This window comes from Ursus americanus, chromosome X, assembly GCF_024610735.1.
Source record: "Ursus americanus isolate L20-20 chromosome X, mUrsAme1.1.p, whole genome shotgun sequence".
Taxonomy (NCBI): Eukaryota; Metazoa; Chordata; class Mammalia; order Carnivora; family Ursidae; genus Ursus; species Ursus americanus.
The window spans coordinates 63,985,520-64,013,110 of NC_142164.1; the positions used below are offsets into that span (position 1 = coordinate 63,985,520).

General features: G+C 35.7%; 1 long non-coding RNA gene across 10 annotated transcripts in view; it reads right to left on the reverse strand.

The window, feature by feature from the left end:
• Positions 1–281: 281 nt before the first annotated feature.
• Positions 282–27,591, reverse strand: part of LOC123788117 (uncharacterized) — a 93,843-nt gene continuing 66,533 nt past the window's right edge. For all 10 annotated transcript variants that reach the window (XR_015723328.1, XR_015723330.1, XR_015723333.1 and 7 more), the window contains one exon: positions 282–13,810. This is a non-coding gene — a long non-coding RNA (uncharacterized LOC123788117). The remainder of the gene's footprint in view (positions 13,811–27,591) is intronic.

A 27,591-nucleotide genomic window follows, 5' to 3' on the forward strand; every position in this document is an offset into this window, starting at 1 on the left:
AAGGGTTACCTTATGGTCTGTTTGCTACAAACTTATTTTAAAAAGTGACAGGACCAAGTGGTGTTGTTACCTAGACATATTTCCCAGACTTAATATCCAGGTACTATGAATTCTGTATGTATATAAAATAATTTACTTGCTTTCCAATGTTTTTATTAATGCCTACAATTGCAATTTATTCTTCAATAATTGGCATATTTAATATTGTTACAGTAAAAAACACAACAAAACAAACTTTATTTCTATTAGTCTACAAAAAAATCTTGACAGACACCTGTGAATATATTAGAAAAATATTTTATTTTTGGGATAAAGTATCATTAATCTAGCACAACTTAAGAACACTGGTAAGTAGTTATAATGGTTCTCAAATAAATTTGCCAGAGTGAGGTTTTCTTTTTCACTTGAGGGGGGGGGCAAAGGGAAAGAGAGAGAATCTTAAGCAGGCTCCACGCCCAGCACAGAGCCCAACGTGGGGCTCAATCTTACAACACTGAGATCAAAACCTGAGCCAAAATCAAGAGTTAGACTCTTAAAAGACTGAGCCATCCAGGCGCCCCATCTACTGGTAAATTTTTCTAATTATAATTGCTCTAACCTTTTAATGTTAACATTTGACAATATTAAGAAATAGAAATGAGAATTTTAATCCAATGGTTAAAAATCAGTCTTCCAAAATTAATTTGGGCATTCTAAGCCCTGAGATTTAAATTTCAAAGTGTTATTTCTTACTATTTCATGTTATACACACATAAAGTTGTTGTGTTAGGGTTCTCCAAAGCTCCAGAGAAACAGTGTTCTGTTTCTGAATACACACACACACACACACACATACATACATAAATATATAAATATACACATACACACACACACACACACACACACATATATATATATATATATATATATATATATATACACAAATGTATAAGAGGAGTTTTATTACAGGATTTGGTTCACGTAGTTATGAAGGCTGAGAAGTCCTATGATCTGCTGTCTGTAAACTGGACAAATGGAAAATCTGGTGCTGTAATTCAGTCTGAGTCTGAAGTTCTGGTAACCAGGGGAAACAATGGTTTAACTCTTAGTCAAGATTGAAAGTCTAGGGGAGGGGGGAGATGTGCTGGTAGAAGTCCTGGAGTCTGAAGCCTGGGAAACAGGAATTCCAATGTCTGAGAGCTGGAGAGAGAATTCCTTTGCCTTTTTGTTCTATTCAGGCCCTCAACAGATTGGATGGTGCCCACCCACATGCATGTAAGATATTCTTTATTTAGTCTGATTCAAATATTAATCTCTTCTGGATACACCCTCACAGACACACCCAGAAAAGAAATGTTTTAACAGCTATCTGGACATCATTTAGCCCAGTCAAGTTGAAGCCTGCTGTTAACTTTGTTATAATTAACATTTGTTAAGAACTGCAGGTTGTCAAATGGTGATTCACAGCTCAACAGAAGACCGCAAGGGAAAGTGAAATAGAGAACTTCGTTATTCACAGATCCTGGAGGAGGTACATAGCATCCTCAAGGGGCCACATGGGGGAGTTCAAGGCAGGGTGCAGGCAGAGAGAGCAGGGAAGGACCTGGGGCACATGCCTTTATTAGGGTCTGCAGGTAGAGGGCTTTGGGGTTCTCAGTCTATGGCCAGAATGGGCAATGCAAACCAAAAAGAGCAGGGTTTTGGTAAGTTTCTTAGGGGTCTTATATAAGAGGTTCACAGGGGGAAGGGTCTGGCAGATGGGGAGAATGCTTATTACAAGGGCAGTTGCAGTAGTCATATCAGGAACTTACATTTACTTTTAACTCTGTGGGCTGTTATCTAGGGCATGCATTCTTGAGAGAGCTAGGGTCAGTTCAAGGTTCCTGCAGGACTCTTGGCCATATAAAATGGATGCCAAGGCAGCAGTATTATGGAGTAGTTTAGCAAAACTCCCAAAACACATAAAATTAACCCTCATGGTAGTCAATTACATATTACTTTTCATCCATCCTCCATTTAAAAAATACATCCACAATAGGAACATGGAGAAATAGAAAACAATTCTGGTGAACCAAATAAGAAAATGTATACTAGAATGTATAAAAATTTTAAATGTATGTATGAAATCTGTATGGTGTTGGGTAATCATACTGAATACAATTAAATATATTTTATATCCATATGATACCTTGCATTGAATTCTTTAAAAACTAAGATCTCACCATTGTTATATTAATTCAACAAATGGAAAACTGATGTACTGGGGAGCCTCAACCTTAAAAATGGGTTCTACATGTTAAATGTATTTCTAAAGTATTTTCATTTTGTCATTCATTACTCAATCATACAAAATATTTATTGAATACAATTTAGTAGGCAGGCACTGTACTAACTTATGGGATTGTGTTTAGAATACCATTAATTCTACTGATCAACTTGGGGAAAACTGGCTTCCTTACTACACTGAGTCTTCCAATTCATGAACACAGTATCTCTCAACTACTTTAGGTCGTTGACATCTTCCGCCAGAATTTTGAAGTTGAAACGTTATTTAACGATAAATTGAAGTTCTTTCATTAATGTGGATTTATTTAGATTTTCTGTTCTTGGGAGAGTTGTAATAGTATTTTAATATTTTTTGATGTCTTTATAGAGTCTTAGTAATATTTCCTTTTACTCCTAATTAGAACAGTTTTTTCTTGTCTCTTTTTTCTTGCAGATTTTGGCTGGTAGCTTATCAAAAGTATTGACTTAAAAAACTTCTGCGTTTGCTAATTTCCCTTTATTGTTTCCCACTTTCCAATTTATTGACTTTTGCTCCCGTATTTATTATTCATTACCATTGCTTGCCTTCAATTTGTTTTTTCTAGCTTTTTCAAGGGGAAGTTTCAATTGATTAAAAACCTTTAATTCCAATATAAGCATTCAATGTTACAAAAATGTCCTAGTTCTGTGTTAGAAACATCCCAGTTTTGATGTTATATTTCCTTTTTATTCAGTACAAAATATTTTCTAATTTGCACCAGAATTTCTTAGACCAATCAGCTTTGGGAGAGGTTGTTGCTTACTTTCCAAATATTGTGGTAATTACTAGATGTTTCCATTACTGATTTCTACTTTAATTCCATTACTGCCACAAATAATGCTTTTTGTGATTATATTACCTTTCATCAGATTTTCTTTTGGTCAGGAATATGGTGAATATTGCTGAATATTTCAAGTGAATTTGCAATCTACTGTTGTGGAATGGAGTGTTCCTTTATAAATGTCATTTAAGTCAAGTTGATAGTGTTCAGACTCCTACATCCATGGTATTTTCTGTCTACGTTTTAATAAATAAAAATGAGAGTGAATGAATAATAACAGTAAATAAATGAATAACGAGAGTATAAAGTCTCCAAGAATAATTTTTTATCTATTTTTTTCATTTTTTGTTTCTCATATGTTGAAAACCTGCAGTTAGTTGTAACCAAATTTAGGAATAACTTAGGTAATTTTCTCTGTTCTGAATCCACCCTTTTGATTCGTGTTCACAAGATTTATCATCTTTCTTCCTGTTACTTGTAACATAACTGTTATTCTATTTAAAGTGGGTATTCTTGGGACACCTGGGTGGCTCACTCAGTTAAGTGCCTGCCTTCGGCTCAGGTCCTGATCCCAGACTCCTGGGATCAAGTCCTGCATCAGGCTCCTTACTCAGTGGGGAGCCTGCTTCTCCCTCTGCCTGCCACTCCCCCTGCTTGTGCTCTCTCTCGCTCTGACAAATAAATAAAATCTAAAAAAATAAAGTGGGTATTTTTTTTCTGGGTGATTTATATTTTTAACAAATTATATTTAAAAAATTATGGAGATACAGAATATTACAAAGACAGTACTGAAAGTTACTCACACCTCTCATCTAGTTTTCCCCACAACTAACACTTTAGCATAACTGTAGTACAATATCAAATCCAGAAAAGCAATGTTGATACAAAGTGTGTGTATAATTCCATGCTATTTTATCTCATAGGTAGATTGGTGTAGCCACTACAGCAATCTAAATTCAGAACTATTTCATCGTTACGATTTCCCTTGTGCTACTCCTTTAAAATGACACCCACCAATACCATCTGTCATACTAACAGATGACAATAATCTGTTTCCATCTGAATAATTTTATTATGTTAAGTAATCATGCATCTGTGACCATCTGAAGCCAGTTTTTCATTCATTATACTACCCTTGAGAAACACCCAAGTTTTTACATATGTCAACAGTTCATTCTTTTTTGTTGCTGAGTAGTATTCCATGGTATGGATGTACCACAAAATTTTAACAATTCATCTGTTGACAGAAATGTAGATTGATTTCTGTTTGTGACTATTACAAATAAAACTGTTGTAAATATTTATTTATTTATTTAATTTTTAAAGATTTATTTATTTGACAGAGAGAGACAGCCAGTGAGAGAGGAAACACAAGCAGGGGGAGCGGGAGAGGAAGAAGCAGGCTCCCAGCGGAGGAGCCTGATGTGGGGCTCGATCCCAGAATGCCAGGATCATACCCTGAGCTGAAGGCAGACGCTTAACGACTGAGTCACCCAGGCATCCCTAAATATTTAAGATAAAAACCCATGACTGCAATTATTGATTCTTACCATGTGTTCAGTTTTAAAAGAAACTTCTAAAGTGGTTTTTAAAGAGTGGATATACAATTTGATGTACCCATCAAGAATGTATAAGAGGTCCAGTTTCTCCACATCTGCCTCAGAATTTTGTATGGTCAATGTTATATACTTTAACTCTTGTAACAAGTAAGTACTGTTATGTCATCATGGTATTAGTTTGGATTTCCAACTGCAAATGATTTTCAGTATCTTTCCATGTCCTTAGTGACATTTCTCTAGCCTCATCAGTAAAATGCTTTTACATGTCTTGCCCAATTTCTAACTATATGGTTTGCATTTTTATTGTTGAGTTTAAAGGTTATTTATGTATTTCAGACACAAATCCAATGACATATTAGTGTTTTGTGAATATCTTCTCTGAAAATGCAGATTGTCTTCCCATTTTCTTCATAGGAAACTATGCAGAGCAGAAGTATAAAAGTTTGGTGTAGTCCAACTTATCAATTAATTTTCTTTAATGGGTTGTGCTTTTGTTTTCATGATTAAGAACACCTTGCCGGGGCACCTGGGTGGCACAGCGGTTAAGCATCTGCCTTCGGCTCAGGGCGTGATCCCGGCGTTATGGGATCGAGCCCCACATCAGGCTCCTCCGCTATGAGCCTGCTTCTTCCTCTCCCACTCCCCCTGCTTGTGTTCCCTCTCTCGCTGGCTGTCTCTGTCAAATAAATAAATAAAATCTTTAAAAAAAAAAAAAAAAAAAGAACACCTTGCCAAACTCCAGATCCTATATATTCTCCTATCGTTAGGTCTAAATGTTTTATAGTTTTGCATTTACATTTAAGTTTATGATCCATTTTGAGTTAATCTGGGTAGATGATACATGAGGTTTAGGTCAAGGTTTATTTTTAAAATTTATAAATATTTAATTGACCCAGAACCTAGTATTGAAAATACCATCTTTCTTCTATTGAACTGGTTTTAGAAATTTTTCAAAAGCCCAAAATAGGTGTGTGTGTGTGTGTGTGTGTGTGTGTATATATATATATATATATATATATATATATATATATATATATATGTCAGTTCTGGGTTCTCTATTATTTCATTGTCTCCTTCCCTTCATCAAAACCATGCAGACCCAAAAATGGTGGCAACTTGATGTCTTAAAATCACTATAGAAATCTTTTAATAAATTGTTTAAGCCATTCTAGTTATATTGTCTTTCCTACTGAGGGACATCTTAGTTGCTTCCAAGTTTGGGCAATCATGAATACAGGCGCTACAAATATACATGTGCAGGTGTTTGTGTAGACACAAAATTTCAACTCCAATGGGTAAATAACAAGCACAACTGGTGGGTCATATGGCAAGAGTATGTTTACTTTCGTAAGAAGCTGCTGAAGTATCTTCTAAAGTGGCTGGTTGTACCACTATGTATTCCCACCAGCAATGTGTAAGAAGAGCTCCTATTACTCCAGACCCTCAGCAGAATTTGGAGTTGTGTTCTGGATTTTGATTAATCTAATAGGTGTGTAGTGGTATCTCCTTGTTTTAATTTGCATTTCCCTGATAACATATAATGTGGAGTGTCTTTCATGTGCATGTTTCCCATCTTCTTTGGTGAGATGTAAGTTAAATTCCTTGGCTTATTTTAAAATCAGATGGCATTCTTATTGTTGATTTTTCAGAGATCTTTGTATATTTTGGCTAATAAGTCTTTTATCAGACGTCAGTGCTTGCAAATGTTTTCAGTGTCTTTTATCGGTGTCTTGCAAAAATTTTCTACCAGTTTCTGGCTTGTTTCCTATTCTCTTGGCATTGTCTTTTGCAGAACACATGTTTTTAATTCTAATGAAATCTAGCTTTTCAATGATTTCTTTCATGGATTGTACCTTTGGTGTTGTACCAAAAAAGTCACTGCCATATCCAAGATCATCTAGGTTTTCTCCTATTTTACCTTCTAGGAGTAAATTTTACATTTAGGTCTACGATCGATTTTTAGTTTTTGTATAGGGTGTAAGGTCTGTGTCTAGATTCATTTTATCATGTTTAAGTCCCAACTGTTCCAACAAAACTTGCTGAAGATACTATCTTTGCTCCATTGTATTGCCTTTGCTCCTTTGTCAAAGATCAACTGACTATATTTACGCAGATACATTACTGGACTCTCTATGCTATTCTACTGATTTGACTGTTCTTTTGCCAAAACCACACTTTCTTAATTGCTACAGCTTTGTAGCAGGTGTATCTTCAGTTCTGACTTGGCTCTTTTCCTTCAATGTTTGTGTTGGTAATTTTGTCTTTTGCTTTTCCATATAAATTTAGAATTAGTTTGTCAAAATCCACAAAATAACTGCTGAGATTTTTACTTGGATTGCATTAATCCATAGACCAAGTTGGGAAGAACTGACAACTAGGCAATATTAAGTCTTCCTATCCATGAACATCAAATATCTACTTATTTAATTCTTTTACTTCATTCATCAGTGGTTTGTAACACATTTTCTTAGGTTTAGACCTAATTATTTCATTTCAGCATGTGTGTGTATTAATATAAACTGTATTGCTTGTAACTTCAAATTCCACTTGTTGATTGCTGATACATAGGAAACCATTTGACTTTTAAATATTAACTTTGTATCACACAACCTTGCTATAATCACTTATTAGTTCTAGGAATTTTTTGTTGATAGTTTGGAATTTCTACATAATTATGTCATCTCTGACAAAGACAGTTAAATTCCTCCTAATCAATCTGTATAACTATTATTTCCTTTTCTTGTACTATTGTTTGAGTTAGGACTCCCAGCATATTTTTAAAAAGCGATGAGATGAAATATCCTTGTTTCTGATCTTAGCAGAAAATTGGCATATATCATCAAATACAATACTGCCTGTAGGTTTTTTGTATAGTTCTCGATCAAGTTGAGGATGTTACACTCTATTTTTAATTTACTGAGATTATTTTTTATCACGAATGGGTTTTAGATTTTGTGAAATTATTTTTCTACATCTATTGACATGATCATTTATGATTTTTCTTTTTTTAGCCTATTGCGATGGATTACAGAAACTGAGTTTTGAATGTTGAAACCATCTCACACACATAGGATAAATCTCATATGGTTGTGGCATAAAATTTTTATACATTGTCGATTTGATATACTAACATTCTGTTGGGAATTTTTGCATCTGTATTCATGAGAGATATAGGTTTGTAGTTTCCTTATTATGTCTTTGTCTGGTTTTGATATATAGTTAATGATGATTTCATTGTATGAGTTAGGAAGTATTTTTACAGCTTCTATTTTCTTTTTTTTTTTTTAATTATGTTATGTTAGTCACCATACAGTACATACAACTTCTATTTTCTGAAAGAGATTGTAGAGTACAGGTATAACTTCTCCCTTAAATGGCTGATAGAATTCCCCAGTGAATCCATCTAGACCTTCTGGTTTTCCTTTGGAAGGTTGTTATTTACTGATTTAATTTAATACATAAGAGCTTTTTCAAATTGCCTATTTCTTAAGGAATTTCACAACTATATTTAAGTAATACTAATATGTAGTTTAATTATATTTTTACTGCCTTTGCCTTTGGTATAATAATAACACTGCCTTACAAAATGAGTTAGGAAGTGTTTTTCCTACTTTCTGGAAGACATCACATACAAATTGGTGATAATTCTTTAAATGTTTGGTTCAATTTTCCAGTAAAACAAAGTGAGCCTGGAGATTATTTTACCAGGAGTATTTAAGTTATAAATGTATTTACTAAGTTGGTATTGGGTGTTCATTTTCTTTTGTAAGTTATGATAATTTGCATTGAGGGACATTTTATTTAACATGTCTAATCCAAGGATGACAATTACTCAGTTTCCCCTTATTAGCCCTTTAAGGTCTTTATGATTTATTGCTATATCTCATTTCACTTGTGTTATTGAGGATGTGTGGCTTCACTTTTTTGCCAATCTTGGTAAGTTTGTACATTTCTTTAATCTTTTCAATAAAACAGCTTTCATTTTTTCCCATTGTTTCATTTAATTTTACTGATTTCTGGTCTTTTTTTCATTTTCTTCATTCTTCTTGCTTTGGACTTAATTTGCTATCTTTCCCAGTTCCTTAAGGTGTTTTCTTTGTTTACTGATCTGAAGTTTTTGTGTTTTCTAAGTATTCAGTGATATAAATTTTTCTCAGCACTGACTGGGTTGCGTCTTACATACTTTATATTTTAAATGTAATTTTCATGTTTTTATTATTGTTAAGACATCATCTTTGACTAACTGCTTATTTAAAAGTATGTTGGTTAGTTTCCAAGTGTTTAAAAATTTTCCTGTTACTCGGGCGTGTGTGTGGCTCAGTTAAGCGGCCAACTCTTGGTTTCAGCTCAGGTCATGATCTCAGGGTCCTGGGATAGAGCCCCACGTCAGGGTCTGCACTCAGCAGGCAGTCTGCTTGTGGATTCTCTCTCCCTCTCCCTCTGCCCCTCCCCATGCTCATGCATGCATGCACATTCACTCTCAAATAAAGAAATCTTTTAAAAAATAATTTCCCATTACCTTTCAGTTATATATTTCTACTTTGATACTGTTGTGGTAAAAACACTCTGTGATTAAAAGTCTTTTCAGCATATTGAGGTTTTGTGACCCAAAATATGATTTATTTTCAACATGGTCTAGTGCATTTGTAAAACAAAGTACTTTGGTATTACTGAATGGACAGTTCTACACATGTCAATTAAATCAAGGTAATTCACAGTTTTGATCAGGTCTCTATTAATTTTCTAATTCTATCCATTATTGTGAGAAATGTACTTATCAATTCTATTTGTTAATTTTATTATTTCTGTATCTGTTATTGCTTTATTCTGGAGCTCTGTTGTTTGATGCATAAAATTTAAAACTGTTATATAGTCTTAGTTGTTCTGTAATGCAACCTCTTTCTGGCCTCCAGTTTCTGACGACAAATCTGTCATTTGCATTTTTTTCCTACAAGTAATGCATTTGACCCCCTCTGGCCACTTTCACGATTATCTTTAGTTTTCAAAGCTTTGATTATTAATGTGCCTCAGACAGATTTCTTTGGCATTCTAAGTTTTAGGGTTCAGTAAGCTTTGTGAATCCATAGATTTATGTATTTTCAAACACTGGAGGAATCTTTGGCCATTATTTTGTCAAACACATTTTGGAGTTAACCACTTTTTTCCCACCTTTTACAACCCCAATGACAACAATGTGGACTTTTTTTTTTTTTAATGGTCTCAAACACCATTGAGGCTTTCTCCATTTTTTTTTTTTTTTAGTCTGTTTGCTCTCTGTTGCTCAGTCTGAATAATTTCAATTGTTTTATCTTTTAAGTTCACTAAGTCTCTTCTCTGCCATCTCCATTCCGTTATCTATTATATTTTTCAGTTGTGAAATTAAACACTTGTTTCTTCATATCCTCTTTCCTGAGACTTTCTCATATTTTAAGTGTTTGTAATTGCTTGTTAAATCATTCCCATAAGGACTGCTTTAAAATTCTGATCATGTAATTACAACACCTGTGTCATCTCTATGATGGCAGCTATTTATTGTCTTTTCTCAAAGCTGAAATTTTCCTGGTTTGTCATAATAATGGGTGATTTTTCAATCCTATACTAGACACTTAATGTATGTTAGACTCTGCAAGTCATCTGAACCCTCTCTTTTTACAGACCTCCTCTGAGACAACTCTGGTGAGGGAGGAAGATTCTGTCAGCTAAGTACCAGGTAGGGGTGAAAGTATGGGTTCTCCCCTTGGCATTCTTTAAACTCTAAGAGTGAGGAAAGGCTCATTACTGCTAGTCGTATGTAGGTATGAGAGAACAGCATATTTTATTAATGCTCACCATATGTCCTTCCCAAATACCAACATGGTTGGATCTTAATGAGGGCTGGATGGTCAAAGTACCAGCTTACCACACAGCTTCATCTGAAAACCAACAGGGAGCGGGAAGGGCTCTTCATTTTGCTGGATGTGAATATAAATCCAAGATGTCCGCAAGGCCTCTACTTATACTGTGATGGGATTAGTGTTGCCACTATGAAGTAAAGACTTTGCTGTGCAGTGAGTTTTCTCTGATACCATCCTGACACTGGTTGAGGGGGGATGAGAGGCTCATCATAGCTTGGCACTGCTGAAGTCTATGATCTCCACTCAGCCTTTGCTGATGGGGGTGTGGATTGAGTGATTTTTATCCTGAAGTTTGAATGGAGTAGGGCAATATTATCTAAAAGTTCTTATTTGATGGGTTGCCACTGTCTAGGGAGAACCCTTTTCCTAGGGCTTTGTTCTGATTTTTGGTCTCTGCCTGTAGATCTACTTGCCAAATTATCCAGCACTTAACCTGAGATATATTGGGGGAAAAAAAAAGGAACAGGCAACTCAACACCTAGTTTTTCCTTGGGTCCCATTTGTCTCTTGCTGATGTCCACTTATTTCTTCTTCTTCCTCTTATTATTTATGAACTTATTTATTTATATTTCTTATAAGTAGGCTCCACACCCAACATGGGGCTTGAACTCATGACCCTGAGATTATGAGTTGTGTCCTCTACTGACTGAGCTAGCCAGGCACCCCTCCATTCATTTCTTTATTTTTCAGTCTTTTTATATGTCTTTTATATATAATGTCCAGGGTTTTTTCGCAAATATCATAATGCATTTATTCCACTAATCTTGAGCCAAAAGTTCTAGACCATGTAAAATGAATATATTTATTTGGTTGCTATATGTCCATTCTTTTATTATCTCTCCTCTTTCTAAAATTCCATTTTTCTTCTTTCTTCTATGCCTTTGGATTATTTGAAAATTTGTAGTATTCTACTTCAATGAATTTTTTAGTTATGTCTTCATATTTTTGAGAGTTTCTCTAAGGATTACAATACACACACCTGATATTTTCCTGTCTACTAAACATTAGTATATTACTACTTTAAATAAAACCTACAACTCTTAGAACCACATATGTCCCATTACCATCTGTGTCATAAACTGTGAACTGTGATTTTGTCATACATGCAAGCTAAAAGTAAGCTTGTTACAGTTTTATGAATCCTGGCAGAAGAGCTAAGAATCATGAATTAGTGACAAAAGACTTTATTACTCATGACACGGTTAAGAAGCATGAGCATCTTCACATTGATTTCATGAGGAGTCTACATTGGTTCTTCAAGCCTCCCAACACATTCCAAGAGGGCAATGAGAAGTGGTCTAGGTGGATTCTGCACAGGTAATAATTTGCATTAGGTGAGGAATCCCAAGTTTAGGAAACCTGAATATTTTGGTTTCTCCATATAGACTTTTCCAATAGGCCCAAGGGATTAATCCAGATGTATTAGTGATCGCAGAGGCTATGCCTTTGCCTGTAAGTTGGGACCCTAGGTCAATTCTATAATCCAAAACAATCCTGGCCAATGAGTTGAAGCTAACCTGACTGCCTTACAGGGACTAGATGAAGGAACCTTAGTGACTTAAGCACCCCATTGAGTCAGCTTTCGTTGAAGCTTTGTTTCAGGTGGGGGAGCAGGAAATAAAATTTCCCGGAGAGGGATAGCTGCAACATTTTTAAGCAAAGATGGATAACGCTGGGGCCAGGTTTTCTGCATTCTTAAAAATACTAATGTCATCTGACAAACAAGGCTTTAATGGCATCTGACAAAAAAGGTTTGTTGGACTCTTCTCCCAAAATGGGTAATTTATATGTTTTAAAAGGTTTCAAACATTCCAACCTCTGCCCCAGAAAGAAACATTATTATTTGGATACTTTAAAAAACAAAACAACTAAAAAACCTGCTCTCTGCTGAAGTTATCTCAGACCACCTATATTATGTGGTAATTTTCATACATTTTACATATAAATATATTGAAATTCCCCCTCAGACATTATAATTTTGTTTCTAAGAGTCATGTACACATAAAAGGAATTAGTAGAAAAAGTTATCCTATTTGCCCAGATATTTACCACTACTGTTGCTCAAATTTTATCCCTGAAGTACCAAGTTTCTCTCTGGTATCATTATCCAAAGAATATTTATTATCATTTCTTTTAGAGCATTTCCATGATGAAAAAAATCTCCAGTTTCTCCTTCATCTGAGAGTAACTTATGTTGAACTCATTTTAAAAGATATTTTTGCTTGTTACGGAATTCTGGATTGATTCTTAAAGATGTTGTCCTGTCTTGTGGACTCTATAATATCTGAAGAAATACAGTCATTCAAAATTAGTTATCCTACATGTAATATAGTGATTTTTGGTAGGAACTTTCCTCAAATATTTTTTCTATGCCAATCTCTTTCTCCTCTCCTTTTGGTACTCCAATCATACAAATATTGAACGTTTTGAAATTGTCACATAGATTCTTGAAACCCGAATTTTTTTCAAAATGTTTTTCAAATTTGATAGTTCCTAATTTTGAGGTTCACCGATCATCTGTCACCTTAAATCTGCTACTGAACTCATTCATTTTTTTTACAACAAATTTTAGATGTTGTATTTTTCAGTTTAATAAAGTCCACCTGGTTCTTTTAAAGTTTTATTTTCTAAGCTAAGAACTTCTATTTTTTAATTCATCTTGAGAGTGCTGACGTATCATGGAATATAGTAATAATGGTTGCTTTAAAATCTCTATGATAATTCCAAAATCTGTAATATCCTGTGCCTGGCATCTATTCACCGTCACATATTTTCCTGGTTCTTTGTATTTTTGGATTGTTGGGGATTTTGTGTATTATGTTTTAAGAATCTGACCTCTTTAAAAATCTGCTGGACAATGTGTGTGTGAATGCCTTTTTAAAAAGGCAATCAGTTCAGTTAGGTTCAGACCACAACTTCTATCTCCCCTTTTATGAGAAGTGCTTCCAATATCTAGTTTTCAGTCTTTACCATGATGATTTGGGTCTACCTCACATATGATTCTCCGAGTTCAGTCTGTAACATGGGTGGGGCTTCATATTATAAATTCCAAAAGCTATCTGTTTTATTTTGGACTATCCCATACATGTTCACATTGAAAATGAGCTTAAAAAAACCTCAGTTCATATACAAAATACGGAGATCCCCTTCTTCAGCTCTCTCATCTCTAAAATTACCCTATTCTCCAGCTCCAAAGGGCTTCTTTTTCTCACTCCAAAGTAGACTAGATGCATGCTTTCTCTGGTATTAAGCCACATTTGTTGCCATGGAGATCTGCACAAATGGAGTCACCCTTGAGAAAAGCAAAAAATAAAGAGAATTAACAGGAATACTACGCACACTTCAATTTACAGGGTCCCCTTTTGCATGTTGCCATCACCTGCCATCACCATCATGCAATTCTAGAACTGTAGCTGTCCTTAGGGAAAATCCAGGAGGAGGGAGGCCAGAAGGAAGGGAAAGAGATGGGGATGGAGAATAAATATGAATAAAAATACTTCCTGTATACTTCAGCTTACAAGTACCCAACAGCCGGTCAACTGGCCAGAAAGATAAGGGTTCTCTGAGATTTTCTGTCTATGCTCATTTACAGTTCTGTACTAGTGATGCCCTCAGACCAAAGCCAGAAGTAATTTATACATTTTTCCTAGGTTATCCAGTTTGTTGGCATATAATTGTTCATAGTAGCCACTTATGATCCTTGTACTTTTGTGGTATCAATTGTAATGACTCCTCTTTCATTTATTGAGTCTTCACCTCTCTTTTTTTCTTGGTTAGAGTATCTAGTTCGCCATTTTTTTCTTTTAAAAAAGCTCTTAGTTTCATTGATTTTTGTTATCTTTGTGGTCTCTATTTATATCTGCTCTTTATTATGTCCTTGTTTTTTGTTTTTTGTTTTTTTTTTTAAGATTTTATTTATTTGACAGAGAGAAGACAGCCAGCTAGAGAGGGAACACAGGCAGGGGGAGTGGGAGAGGGAGAAGCAGGCTCCCAGCGGAGGAGCCTGACACAGGGCTCGATCCCAGGACTCTTAACGACTGAGCCACCCAGGCGCCGGTCCTTCCTTCTTTGAACTCAAGTCTTAGTTTGTTCTTTTTTAAGAACAATTTTTTAAGGTGTAGAGTTAGGTTATTTGAGATTTCTTTTTTTTATCAATGTAGGAATTTATTGTTATAATCTTCTCCCTTGGAGCTGCATCCTATAATTTTTGGCATGTTGTTTTTGTTTACATTTGTCTCCAAATATTACTTCCTTTGGATGTTTAGGCTAATATTTTTCATAAAACATTGTTAAGTTTTCAGACATTACTTCTTCAAATGTCATTTCCATCTTTCTCCCTCTATTTCTAGCACTGGCATTTAAACACATGTCGGTACGCACAATGGCATCCCATATTTCTGTGAAACTGCTTTCTTCCTTTTTTTTTCCTGTATTCTTTAAATTGTATGTCTGTCAATCTGTGTTCAAGCCCACTGATGCTTATTCTGACAATTCATATTACTGTTGAAACACTCTAGTGATTTTTGTTTTCTATCTATACTTATCAACTCTAGATTGCTCCTATGGCTCTTTCTACAATTTCTACTTATTTAATTGATACTATTTGATGAGACACTATCTTCATACCTGTACTTTTTAAAGCATGGTTTCCTCTAGTTCTTTGAATATATCTATAATCGCTGATTTAAAATATTTATTTTCTAAATCTGATATGTAGACCTTTAAATGTGGGTTCTGTTGCCAACCTCTTTTGCTATATGGTGACATTTTCTTCTTTCTTAGCAAGTGTCAAGATTTTTTCAGCTCAAAAGTAGGCATTATAAATGATATATGGTAGAAATACTGGCTAGTTAACCATGAGATGAATCCAGGGCTGGTAGTTACTGTTCAAATTTTCAATATGTTAACTGATTGACTGGACTTTTAGTGAAGTCTGTTTCTCCCATGATATGATGGGAGCCTATGGTATTGCTCCTCAGAGGGCACAGTCCTAGAAATGTCATTATCCTAGGATGGCAGTGCACAATTTCTCTCTATTCTTGGAACATACTGAGCTGCTAGTGTACACTAATTTTAAGTTAATTTTCCTACCACCTATAACAATGCTCTGGAGGCATATCTTACTGTATATTCTAATCCAATTAAACTTGGTCCATTTGCAGGGGCAGTTTATCATGCCAGTCTTTGTTTTGTAGTCACGAATGCTGTTCGTAACTCTTTACCTGGTTTTCTGTGGCAAATTAGCTGGACTAGTTTAGCAAGTTGCTCTCATTAATCTACCAGCTAATCACTTACCACTGAATTATGATTTTTTAAGATTGCCCATAGGCTTGAACGTCCCCCTGCTCTTTTAAATAAAATTTCATCAGGAAGGGCTTCAGAACTCTGTTGCTCATGTTCTGCCTGTTCTACTCAGCAACATTTATCATCCAGATTCACTGAGCTGTGTGTAGTGGGGCGGTCGTGGCGGTGACTACCTTTGCTCAAAGTAACAGCCCAAATTTATAGGGATTAACCTGTTCTCAACTTGCCTCACCTGGTATGGTACATCAGTGGTCCAAACAACTTGGGGCGAGGATAAGAACGTTATCAGGTCTGAGGAAGAGCTTCTGCTCTACGTGTCTGGGTTGGGAGAACAGAAGTCCTCTCCTATCAGCTACAATTGCCTGCAAGTTAGGATCTACAAAACTGAGCTGTGAGGATAAGGAATTTAAGCATCACTCCATTCTGGACTATAGGCCTCAACTGTTAGCTAAAAGAGAGGGATCCCTGTATTCCTCACTGCAAATGCTTGGAGTGGTCACTGTCTTGCTGAATTGAGATGGGAGGACTGAGTGGTGGTTCAAGTGCCATAAAGTCTTGGTTTTATTCAGTTTTAGTACAATTCTCAAAATTTTTTTCATTTGCTGTATGCCATTACAATTTCAAGAGGTGTTAAACTGTCGTAAATTTTGCTCATCTTCACCAGCTATGTTTGTTTCCCTGGAGAGTAGATTCACAAAATCCTTACACTGCCATTTAACAAATGGAAATGCCTTGGGGCACCTGGGTGGCTCAGTCCTTAAGCGTCTGCCTGCGGCTCAGGGCGTGATCCCGGCGTTATGGGAATAGAGCCCCGCGTCAGGCTCCTCCACTGGGAGCCTGCTTCTTCCTCTCCCACTCCCCCTGCTTGTGTACCCTCTCTCGCTGGCTGTCTCTCTGTCAAATAAATAAATAAAATCTTTTTTTAAAAAATGGAAATGCCTCAATTTTATTCTTATTATTGTCAATTCTTTGATACTTTATTCCTTCAAAGCTTTTATCTTTATCCAAGAAATTAATCAAATTCCCATTTTAAAGTTTAAGGAGGGGGCATTACATAGGTGTTCTAGATTCCCAAACTAGAAATGAATTCCTTCTTTAGTAAAGCAAACTTTTCTTTTGAACTTCTTTTTCTTCCTTTTTTTTTTTTTAAAGGACTACATTACTTTTGTTTGTTTATTTTAATGTAAGTTCTATGCCCAACTTGGGGCTCAAATTCACAATCCCCAGATCAAGAGGTACACTAAGGTGTCTCAATAAGTAAAGGACAGAGCTTGCACTTTTTTCCCCCAACTTTTTAAATCTTTCATATTTCACTCTTGAAACTACTGCTGTCCAGTAACATTTATATATCACAGTATTTACTTATTGCAGCATACCCTACAATGCTTCATTTTCCTAATTATTAAATTCCATTATATCGTCAAATTTAACAATTTGTCCTATTACTTAAAATTAACTTGAACTTGCTAATAAATTTCCTCCCCTACTAAAAAGACGGTAGATATAACTAAACTTCTAGATAACTTTAAAAATCTCACCACAGTGGGAAGAAAATAACCTAAGCAATCCAGATACTACAGAATTTTTAATAATTATATAAGCAATAGATAGAGAAAACTGCACAAATATCAACTGAAGTGAATATGGACCAAATACAATGCTATGTTAACGCTTTTTATCTTGCATGGTAATGAGTAATGACCGGTAGGTGGTTTGCAAGACTCACTGTAATTTACATTACTTTTACAATTTGTACTATTTTTCTATTTTCTTGTACTAATACTAGTGCCCAAACTCAGTATTTTCTCTGTTGTATACTTTCACATTCATATAAAACAGAGAACATTTGTTTTTTTACTTAAAATTTTTTAGTTAACACACAATGTTACATTGGTTTCAGGTGTAGAACAAAGTGATTCAACTCTACACATTATGCTATGCTCACCATAAGTGTAGCTACCATCTGTCACTATACAATGCTATTACAATACTATTGACTATATTCCCTATGCTGTGACCATTTTAGTAATTTTAAATAGTACAATTCAGCAGCTTTTAGTACATTTACAACTTGTGCACCATCACCATGGTCAAATCTATGTTTTAATAAGGCAGCAGAAAACCCAAGACTTATTAAGCAGTCATTCTCCATTCCCCATACCCATACTTGTTGACAACCACTAATCTGCTTTGCTTCTATGGATTTACCTCTTCATATTTCATGTAAAAGGAATTAGGGCCTTATATGTCTGTTTTCATTCACTTATCATAATGATTAATAGGAATATCATGTTATACTGTGTATCCATAATTCATTCAACTATAAAGTTGAATAATATTGCATTTTTTGGATATACCACTTTAATTAGACAACATATAGTACATCATTAGTTTTTGATGTAGTGTTCCATGATTCATCAGTTGCATATGACACCCGGTTCTCATCGCAACACGTGTCCTCCTTAATGCCCATCACCGGTTACCCCATCCCCTGACCCACTTCTCCTTCCGCGACCCTGTTTGCTTCCCAGAGTCAAGAGTCTCTCAAGGTTTCTCTCCCTAATTACTTCCCATTCAGTTTTCCCTCCCTTCCCCTATGATCCTCAGCACTATTTCTTATATTCTACACATGAGTGAAACCATGTAATTGTCCTTCTGACTGGCTTATTTCACTTAGCATAATACCCTCCAGTTCCATACACATTGATGTTAATGGTAATTATTCATCCTTTCTGATGGCTGAGTAATATTCCATTATATGTATGTACGTGTGTGTATATGTATCTGTGTGTGTGTGTGTGTATACACAGTATACACACACCAAATCTTCTTTACCCATTCCTCTGTTGAATGACACCTTGGCTCCTTCCACAGTTTGGCTATTGTGGACACTGCTGCTATGAACACTGGGGTGCAGGTGCCCCTTCTTTTCACTACATCTGTATCTTTGAGGTAAATACCCAGTAGTGCAATTGCTGGATCATAGGGCAGCTCTATTTTTAACTTCTTGAGGAACCTTCATACTGTTTTCCAGAGTGACTGTACCAGCTTGCATTCCCACTGACAGTGTAAGTTGGATATACCACTTTCATCATCTCATGAATACTGGAGTACTTTCCACCTTTCAACTATGGTGAATAGTGTGGCTATACACAACTGCACACAAAAATTTTATTTAAAAATGGATATTCCTTTAACTTAGGGATATAACTTGGTGTGGAATTGCTGGGTCATTGAAATTTTATATTTAATTCTTTTCTTTTTTTACTTCTTAGTACCAAGCACTGTATAAGGTTATTTATTTTTATTGAATATAACACTCACAGTATTAGTTTCAGGTATACAATTTTATACATTACTCAGCCATAAAAAAGAAAAAAGAGATCTTGCCATCTGCAACAACACTGATGGACCTAGGGAGTAAAATGCTAAGTGACCTAAGACAGACAAATACAATATGATTTCACTCATATGTGGAATTTAAGAAACAAAACAAATGAACAAAGAAAAAAAGAGACTCTTAAAGAGAACTGCTGTTTGCCAGAGGGAAGATGGGTGGAGAGATGAGTAAAATGGATAAAGGGGAGCAAGAACATACTTATTGTAAGGAACCCCGAATAATCTCTATATTGAGGAACCACCATCCTGTTCTCCACAGCAGCCTCACCATTTGACAGCTCCCCATAGCAAAGAACAAAAATGCCAATTTCTCCACATCCTTGCCAATATTTACTATTTCTCATTTTTCATGTAATAGCCACAGTATTGAGAGTGAAGTGTTAGCTCATCTATTCTAAACTGAATTTCTCAAATAAAAAGTAATGTTAAAGATTTTCATGTACTAATGGCTGCTGGTATATCAACTTTGAGAAATGTCTTATTTAAGCTCTCGGTGCATTAATAAATTGAGTTTTGTTTCTGATTTTTAATTGGAAATGTTCTTTATATATTCTGCAAGCTACTATTTTCTCAAATATGTATTTTCCAAGTATTTTCTCCTACTTTGAGGGCTGTCTTTTCACTTTCCTGACAGTGTTCTATGGTGCACTATGGTTTGTAAGTTTGATAAAGTCCAATTAATCTATTTTATCTTTTCATGGCTTTACTTTCAGGGTTATACCTAAGAATCAACTACCAAATTACAGGTCAGGAAAATTTAACTATATTTTCTATTAATATTTTTATAGTATTAGCTCTTACATTTACTTCTGATTTCAAGTTAATTTTTGTAAAGGGTATGAGGTAAAGGTCCAACAACATTGTTTACTAAGTTGCTCTCCAGTTGCTGAAGGACCATCTGCTGAAGACATTATTCTTTCATAATTGAATGCTCTTGGCAATCTTCTAAAAATCAATTAGCCATAGATGTATGGGAGTATTTCTGGACTTTTATTCTATTCCTTTGGCCTGTATGTCTATCCTTATACAAACACCACACTGTTCAGATTCTATACTTTTGTTGTAAGGTTTGAAAAAAAGGAAGTGTCAATCATCTAAATTTGTTGTAAGACCTTTTAGGCTATTCAGGGTTTGCCACTATTATTCAACATAGTACTAGAAGTCCTTGCAACAGCAATCAGAAAACAAAAAGGGATCAAAGGTATCCAAATCAGCAAAAAAGAAGTCAAAATGTCTCTCTTCGCAGATGACATGATACTCTATATGGAAAACCCAAAAGAAGCCACTCCCAAACTATTAGAAGTTATATAGCAACTCAGTAATGTGGCGGGATACAAAACCAATGCTCAGAAATCAGTTACATTTCTATACACGAATAACGAGACCGAAGAAAGAGAAATTAGGGAATCCATCCCATTTACAATAGCACCAAAAATCATACGTTACCTTGGAATTAACTTAACCAGAGACGTAAAGGATCTATATTCTAGAAACTACAAATCACTCTTGAAAGACATTGAAGAAGACACAAAAAGATGGAAAAACATTCCATGCTCATGGATCGGAAGAATTATCATAGTTAAAATGTCCATAATACCCAGAGCAATCTATACAGTCAATACCATCCCAATCAAAATACCAATGACATTTTTCAAAGAACTGGAACAAACAGCCCTTAAATTTGTATGGAACCAGAAAAGGCCCCGAATCTCCAAGGAACTGTTGAAAAGGAAAAACAAAGCTGGGGGCATCACAATGCCGGATTTCGAGCTGTACTACAAAGCTGTGATCACAAAGCATGGTACTGGCACAAAAACAGACACATAGACCAATGGAACAGAATAGAGAACCCAGAAACGGACCCTCGGCTCTTTGGGCAGCTAATCTTTGATAAAGCAGGAAAAAACATCCAGTGGAAAAAAGACAGTCTCTTCAATAAATGGTGCTGGGAAAATTGGACAGCTACATGCAAAAGAATGAAACTTGACCACTCTCTCACACCATACACAAAAATAAACTCCAAATGGATGAAAGATCTCGATGTGAGACAGGAATCCATCAAAATTCTAGAAGAGAACACAGGCAGCAATCTCTGCTATTCTGTATCTATTTTAGGATCAGCTTTTCCATTTCTGTAAAAGAGTTGAGATTTTGATGAGGATTGCATTACATCTGTGTATCACTTTAAGGGCTTACGTACACCATGCTAAATTACGCTTTCCAGTAAATGAACACAGGGTATCTTCCCACTTAATTTTCTTTCAACAAAGTTTTATAGACTTAAATTTACAAGCCTCCACCTACTTGAATAAATGTACCCCACCTATTTTATTCTTTATGGTAATATTGCAAATGGAACTGTTCCCTTATTTTCCTTTTTGCATTGTACATTGCCAGTGTATAAAAATATAACCGATTTTTGTGTATCTTGCATATGCTCTGAAACTTTACTGAATTTCTTATAAGCTCTGTTTTTCATGAAGATTATTTAGGACTCTCTACATGTAAGATCAGGTCATCTGAGAATACAGAGTTTTACTTCCCCCATTCCAATTTTGTTTTTCTTGCCTGACTTTTTTTTTTTTAAATGCATTTCTGTACTTTTTTTTTTAAAGATTTTATTTATTTATTCGAGAGAGATAGAGACAGCCAGCGAGAGAGGGAACACAAGCAGGGGGAGTGGAGAGGAAGAAGCAGGCTCATAGCAGAGGAGCCTGATGTGGGGCTCGATCCCATAACACCGGGATCACGCCCTGAGCCGAAGGCAGACGCTTAACCGCTGTGCCACCCAGGCACCCCCTCTTGCCTGAGTCTTCTGTCTAGAACTTCTAGCACAAAGCTATTTACAAGTGGCTTCCTAGTTTTATTTGTGGTAATCAAGGGACAACAGACTTTTCCCATTAAGTATGTTAGCTGTTTTTCATAAATGCATCTCAAATCTTATTGAGGAAATTCCATTCTATTCCTAGTTTGTACAGCTTTGTGTATCACGAAAGGGTGTGGATTTTGTCTAATGGTTAATCTGAAACAAATTATAATGTGGTTATTTTCCTTCACTAGTAATGTGGTACATAAAATTAATTTACATATGTTGAACCATCTTTGAAATTCTGGAAAAAATTCCATTTTGTTCATGGGACATAATCCTTTTAACGTGTTGCTACATTTGGTTTACTTGTACTTTATTAAGGTTTTTGGCATTTACAGTCGTAAGGTACACTGACCTATAGGTTTTGTCTTTGTGTCTGTCTGACATTAGTATCATGGAAATGTCTCAAAATGAGTTAGTGTTCCCTCAATTCTATTTTCTGAGAGAGGTTGAAGAGAGGTGCTAATTCTTCTTTAACATCTGAAAGAACTCACCAGTGAAACCATGTGGTACTAGGCTGTTCTTTTTGGCAGATTATACTTTAAAACATAATTTCCTAATGTGAAATCCATGTAACATTAAAGGAACAATTTTAAAGTAAACAACTTAGTAGCATTAAAGCACATTAACACAATCTAGTTGCAAAATGTTTACCCCACTCAAAAGTAAAACACTATAGTCATTAAACAGTTTCTCCACACTCCCTCTCCTCCCAGGTCCTGGCAGCCACCAATCAAAATTCTTTTTCAAAGGAATTATCAATATGTATGGAATCATACAACATGTGACCTTTTGTATCCAGTTTCATTCACTTAGCGTAATGTTTTGTAACTTCATCTACACTATAGCATGTATCACTAATTCATGACTTTTCATGACCAAATAATATTCCCTTTTATGCATATACAAAAATTTTGTTATTTTGGACATTTGCACTTTATTCTACAGCAGCTGAACCATTTTAAATAGGAGTTATGTAGACAGGTTTCGATTTATGCACATTTTGGCCAACACTTATTATTTTTCATGTTTTTAAAATTACAAACTAGTAGATGTGAAATGATCTCATTATGGCTCTGATTTGCACTTCATTTATGTCTCATATGAAGAATCTTCCATGTGTTTTTTGTCCATTTACTTTGAAAAAATGTCTTCTCAACATGTTGCCCATTTTTATTTTTTTAAAGATTTATTTGAGAGACAGATGGCACAAGTGGGGGGAGGGGCAGAGAGAGAGGGAGAAACAGACACCCCACTGAGTAGGGAGCTCAACATGGGGCTGAATCCCAGGACCCCAGGATCATGACCTGAGCCAAAGGCTGACGGTTAACAACTGAGTCACCCAGGTGCCCCCAAATGTTGGCCATTTTTTGAGTTGTCAATTTGTTGTTGAGATGTAAGCAGGTTTTTAAAAAATACATAACACAGTCTTGATACAAGACCCTTATTTAGTATATATGGTTTGTAAATATTTTCTCATCTTCTGCATATTGTCTTTTTACTTTCTTGGTAATGTCTCTTGATGCATGAAAGTATTAAATTCTGATAAAACTGAATATATTATGTCTTTTTTTACTTCTGTTTTAGGAATCACAATTAAGATACCATCATCAAATCCAAGGTCATGAAGATTTATTCCTGTTTGTTTTTTTTTAAAGATTTTATTTATTTATTTGACAGAGATAGAGACAGCCAGCGAGAGGGGGAACACAAGCAGGGGGAGTGGGAGAGGAAGAAGCAGGCTCATAGCGGAGGAGCCTGATGTGGGGCCCGATCCCACAACGCTGGGATCGCACCCTGAGCCAAAGGCAGACGCTTAACCGCCGCCCCTATTTCTGTTTTCGACTAAAAGTTCTAGAGATTTAGCTCTTGTATTTGGAATGTTGATGCATTTTGAGTTTGAGTTTTGTAGAGGGTGTAATGTAGGGGTCCAACTTCATTTCTTTGCATGCTGACATCAGGTTGTCTAAGCACTATTTGTTGAAGGGACTGTTCATTCCTGTAAATCATCTTGGGACCCTCATCAATAATGAACTGGATACAGATATATGGATTTATTTCTGGAACCTCAATTATAATCCAGCTCTATTCTACTAAGCTTTGAAATAAAAACTTGACTCCTCTGACTTTATTCCCTAGCAACTCTAAATGAATTTGTAGATTAGCTTTTTCACTTCTGCATAAAAGGCTGTTCAGATTTTGAAAGGTACTGCACTGAATCTGTAGATTACTATGGGAGCACTGACATCTTAAGAACATTATATTACAATACATGAACACAGGACGTTTTCCCATTTATTTACATGTTCTCTAATTTATTCCAGTAAAGTTTTTTTTTTTTTTTAAGTAGGCTCCACGACCACCAGAGCCCAAGATGGGGCTCGAACTCACGACCATGAGATCAAGACCTGAGCTGAGATCAAGAGTCGGACACTCAACCGACTTGAGCCACCCAGGCACCCCTATTCCAGCAAGTTTTGCAGTTTTCACTGAACATGTATTTTACCTTCCAGGTTAAATTTATTCCTATGTATTTTCTTTTGTATGCATGAAATTATTTCCTTAATTTTTTTAGGCTATGATTAGCTAAAAAAAATGCAACTGATTTTATGTGTTGATTTTTTACCCTTTAACTTTGCTGATTCTGTCTTAAACTTTTTTTTTTTTAAGATTTTATTTATTTATTTGACAGAGAGAGACAGAGAGAGAGGGAACACAAGCAAGGGGAGTGTGAGAGGGAGAAGCAGGCTTCCCGCGGAGCAGGGAGCCCGAAGCAGGGCTCAATCCCAGGACTCTGGGATCATGACCTGAGCCGAAGGCAGACGCTTAACACCTAAGCCACCCAGGCGCCCCTGTCTTAAACTGTCTTAACTCTACAGGTGTTAATGAGGTTGAAACTAGCAGAAAATTTAAAGTTTGTGTTTCAGAGAACTGTTTTCCTCTCATCAGTCATTGTGTCTTTTCAGACCCCAATAACAAATTCACTAGCTGTCTCTGCAGAAGCCTGGACTCAAAGTCAACTGATAACGGTTCCAGCCTCTGAACAAAGTCCTACATTCCTTACCTAAGATAAGGAGCCCAAGATTCCATCTAGTTTGTACCAGTTCTGAGTGCAGGCACAGAGCTCCTTTTTTCCTTGTCTCATGAGATAATCTCCTCACTATCAAGGGCTGAAGTTTGCCTTATTCTCATGGTAAATCTCCACCGCAAAGTGATCATGGAATGTATGGTCCATGTGCTTACTCAATGAGCATGTTCCATCTTTCCTCATGAATAGTCACAAGTTTCCCCAACCACTTCATCAATATATCCGTAATCTCAACACTTATGATTACAAAAAACTTGTTCTCTCCCCCTTTGGGGAGGCAGATTTGAGGCTGGCCCTCCTGTCTCCTCATTTGGCTGCCTCTCAAATAAATCCTTTCCTCACTGCATACTTTTATTATTTTAAAAATGCATCTACACAGCACCAAGCAAAAACTTCCATAACCAACAAATAACTTGCCTACTCTCATTTCATATTTAACCTCAGGAAAACATCAATTTCTTCTGTGTTATTATACTTGGCTTTTACCAAAATATCATCTGTATGTAGGCATTTTCAATATAGATTCCTTCACCTACCAAAATCCATTTGAAATTCAACTATACTGCTCATGTATCATAGTTCATTATGTATTATTGCTTAGTATTACATTATAGGGAGGCAGCATATTTTATTCATTCAATACCCTGTTCAGGGTCATTCAAGTTCTTCCCAGTTTGGGCTGACAAAAAAAAGGTACTATGTTGTGATGGTACACAACACTATGTTCTATGTTAGAACACAGGTTATTATTTCAACTTGGATAAATACCTACAAAAGTAACTGCTTGGCCATACAATAGATGTAGGTTTAATTTTATAAGAAACTGACAAACTGCTTTTACAAAGTGCACCTTTTTTGAAGATTTTATTTATTTGACAGAGAGAGACAGCAACAGAGGGAACACAAGCAAGGGAAGCCGGAGAGGCAGAAGTAGGACCTGGGCCGAAGGCAGATGCTTAACCACTGTGCCACCCAGGAGCTCCATTTATTCTTTATCTTTAGCAGCACTTGGAAATGTTGGTTTTTCTTACTCAACCATTCTAGATGTTTAGTGATATTACAGTAAATTTAACTGACATTCCCTTAATGACAAATGAATGCTAAGTATTTTTCTATTTGCTTATGCATTTTATCTTTAGTAAAAAGGTATTTCTATCTTCTGTACGTTTATTTTATTGTGACGTTAATTCATATACCACAAAATTAACCCTTTTTACTACCCACTTATCACTCCTTCAAGTCTCTGAAAACTACTCCTTATGTGTTCTCTATCACATAATAAATGGCATTTTGTGTTTGGCTTCTGTTACTTGCATATTTTCAAATTCATCCAGTACTTTACTCTTTTTATTATAATTTCACTTTCTTGACAGTGTCTCTTCAAGCATAAAGGTTACTGATTTTGATGAATTTTATGTATTTTGTCTCTGGCTGCCTGTGCTTTATATACGTCATATCAAATCCAAGGTCATGAAGATGTACAACTGTTTTAAGAGTTTGGTAATTTCAGCTCTTAAATTTAGGTCTTTGATTCATGCTGTCATCATTTTTGCAATGTTAAGTCTCTGGACCAACTTCACTCATTTGGAATGGGGATATCCACTTGTCCCAACATTATTTGTTGAAAAGATTATTGTTCTCCACTGCACTGTCTTGACACCCTTGTCAGGAATCAATTAATCATATATATATGAGTGTGTTTGTCAACTCTCAATTCCATACTTCCATATGCCTATGTAACCTGTATGTCTATCCTTACAATATTACTATTCTTAATTACTAGATTTTTGTACTAAATTTTAAGATTAAAAAAAATGTTCTCCATTGTAGTCCTTTTTCAAGATTGCTTTGTCTATTCTGTATCCGTATTTCCATGGGAATTTTAGAATCAGCTTGCCAATTTCCACAAAAATGCCAGCTAAAACACCGACATGAGACTGCACTAAATCTCAGGATCAATTTGGGGAGTAGTGCCAATTGTATTCTTTTCCTAGAGCTGCCTAACAAACTACCAACTGGAAAGTTTAAAATAAGAAAAACTGGTTCTTCCACAGTTCTGGAGACTAGAAGTCTGAAATCAAAATATTCACAGCCTTGCCTCTTTTGAAGGCTTTCGGGGAGAAAACATTCCATATTTCTCTAAGCTTCTGGTGTAGCTAGCAATCGTTAGTGCTCCTGATCTTGTAGAAACATTAGTCCAATTTCTGCCTTTGTAATCACATGCCATTTTCCCTGTATCTCTGTGTCCTCTCCTCTTCTCATAGGGGCAGCAGTCGCGCTGGATTAAAGCCCCAACCTACTCCAGTATGACCTCATATTAACTTAATGACATCTGCAAAGCCCCTATTTCCAACTAAGGTCAAATTCATAGGAAACAGAGGTTAGAAAGTTAATGTATCTTTTAGGGGTACAT